Raw genomic sequence first — 3,146 nt, 5'->3', positions numbered from 1 at the left:
GCTCTCGTGGCCTAGAGGTTAAGGTGTTGGCCTCTTATTCAAAAGGTCCTGGGTTCGAATCCGGGTAGCGACCGAAAAATTTTCTTCTCTAAAATTATCTCCTTTCACCTTCTTTCATGCTCTCTAGCAATGTTCTGTTGTCTGCTTTCATTTCCATTTTCTGCCCCCACCCCTCACCTCCTTTGCCCCCTCCTCTGGGCTCCTGACTCTTTCTGCAGCCTTTCTACTGCTACTCCTTGGCTCCTCCTAACTGCTGCCTTTTTACCACACCCCTGATCTTCTGGTAGGAAAGATCTACACCTAGCCTTCTCGGACAAGGGTGAAAAATCTCGGAGGGCCCGTGTGCAAGTTGCGCTCGTTAAAGATCCCTTGGTGGTCTTAAATCGATAAGAGTAGGCTTCGGTCGCCACCAGGGCAAAATTCAAAATTTCCTACCAACTGTAAATATTAGGTGTGTCTCGCGCGCCCATATGACCTTATGCAGTTGCGAGCGCCATAAAACGCTTTACAAAAACAAAACAAAAAACGGTTTTTCGCCCACGGCCCCTTTTTCACCCAGTCGAGTCCAGGCGCCCCCTACTCCGCCCCAACCATCAATCCGACCTAGCGACATGCATATTAACAAACACAAAGAAAGAGAGAGAGAGAGGGAGCGCAAACAGCAGGGTACAAAATAACTTCTCTAAATTCTAATGATTTGGTTCTGAATAGAAACATTATTTGGGCAACAAATCACTATCTTTATAGAATCTTAAATCATGCGTGTAGGAGAGATAATACAAATTGTTTCATCAATATTATGCAAGGGCATTGAGAAAAAAATGCTGTCATTTTATGCATTCAGTTGTCGTCGGTATTAAACGACCAGTGTCATTAAAATCAATAGAAGTAATAGCCTACATGTTTTATCACATATACACAAAAGCAAAACACAAGAAAATCAGTGATCCTTGGTATGAAAACAGATTGGCATTATGGAACGTGTTCTCCCATCAACGTGCTGCAATCAAATGGCCTGTGATTTATTTCAAACCAGTTAGGCCCCCTTTCGATGAAAGGAATGATTGGTGCATTAACATCAACTGAAAGTCATTGGCCTACTATATATTTACACTCTACTGGAATGGAGCAACAAATCTTGAGAGAAAAGTGACACACTTGTTTTCGAGTTGCCAAATATATAATAGTAATAGATGTATAGATTGGTTCTCTATTCCGCTTTCGTGGTTGTACACTCCAGAATTTCAAAGGTGTGGAAAAATTGCGCATGGCTAGTGAACGGACATCTCACTTGTTTACAATGGTGTCTTAGAAGACGGACTTTCCCAAAAATTAGAACTCTGTGTCGACGAAACAAAGCATTTTTGAAAAATCGGGGAAAGCAATTTCCGTGGATTTTTTAAAGTTAGGTCCTAGCCACATGGATGCTGTGGACGCCTGCAAAGTTTCAAAGGTGTGGGTTATGTAATAAGGGAGGAGTTCGTGCACAAAGCCTCCCAAGTCCATATTTATTTCATCTCCATCGCAGAACATAAAAAATATTATGTTGTTCAAATGCGAGAAACCACAAGAAAGAAAAAGTATGCAGGGATCTTAGTCTGCAGTCGTCGTCGTCGTCGTCGTCGTCGTCATCATCATCATCATCATCATCATCATCATCATCATCATCATCATCATCATCATCATCATCATCATCATCATCATCATCATCATCATCATCATCATCATCATCAATATATCCCCCAAGTTAGGACACTGAACAAAGTCTCTTCTGTCTATATTTTGGAGGAACATTTCCAATTTCGACAAGAAAGACGAAAGCATGGCTTTTGCCTTGATCAGGTTGGGGTCATCCCCCCCCCCCCACCCCACCCTTGCAGCTGCAAACTGACCAGGTTGAACTTTGAGAAAAGAACTGAGAGGAACGCAATGTTGTTCTTGTGTTCCTTCAGTTTATTACAGAGATCACAGTCTGTTTCTTGAAAAAAAAAACACTCCAGCACAGAGTCAAACAGGCAGAACAATTGTGTTAAAACAGGTTTCTTTTGAGAGCCACCGGACTTCAGTGTGCAAAAGTAAAATCTAAGCATTGAAAGTACTCGTCATTTTCAGTGCACAGTTGTTGGAATAATCTCGAATACAAAGCGTGGGCTTTGTTCTTGTTCACACACTTGATGAATGACAATGGCCAGTGTGTCATGCAGACTATCACTCATGTTCTTTGCCATTAAATGCGATCTCTTACTGACACCACGAACAGTAAGTACTCCAGGATTGTTTATTTCTGTGGCTTCTTTCCCTTCACCATTTTTTGTTTTGTTTTGGACATTTCATAAAAGTTTCACACCGCCCCTTGACGCCCACTAGCGCCCCCAAATCGCCCAATTTCACCACATCGTACATCAAACTGTCGCCATCGTCCCTTCCTTTGTCACTAATAAGCTTAGATATCTTTTTCCTATACAGTGCATCATACATTTTAGACATGAGCCTATCTTTGGCTGCTCCCATCCATCATGATCCCTTTAAAATTATATAATATATTTTATATATATTTATATACTGTATATATATAGTCAATGAGTCATTGTCAAATGAATGAAATTAGTACCCCAGATTAGGCCTAGTAGATCTAGCTTGGATTTTGTGATGTTTAAGTAAGTAATTTAAACACAAAGACGAGGCAAAATTGCAGTGGTTAGATCTGATATCAATTAACTGAAAGGTAGGCTTTGATCAGACCAAGCTCTTAATTTTTTCGAATATTTTCTTCAAAACATAGATCTGGATCTAAACTGTCAAAATTCGTATCAATCTTATTCTTACCTGTGAAAGGAAAGAGGGGTTCCTTTGGAGGCTCTGTTAGTACCCTGATAAACGCAGCATTGTTGCACCATCCTTTCTGGCCTTGTTTTGTTGTAAAAAAAAAGTGTCTAACGCTGTAGTAATATTTAATAATAAAAATAAAAATAATAATAATAATAATAATAATAATAATAATAATAATAATAATAATAATAATAATAATAACAATAATAATAATAATAATAATAAATAATGCAGATCATTTCTATAGCGCCCAAAAAGACAGCTCCAAGTGCTTTAGAATCTACAAATGCATGTATGAACAATATTCACCCTTGGGG

The sequence above is a fragment of the Aplysia californica genome, unplaced genomic scaffold, assembly GCF_000002075.1.
Source record: "Aplysia californica isolate F4 #8 unplaced genomic scaffold, AplCal3.0 scaffold00754, whole genome shotgun sequence".
In the NCBI taxonomy this organism is placed as follows: domain Eukaryota; kingdom Metazoa; phylum Mollusca; class Gastropoda; order Aplysiida; family Aplysiidae; genus Aplysia; species Aplysia californica.
This window is presented reverse-complemented; position numbering follows the sequence as displayed.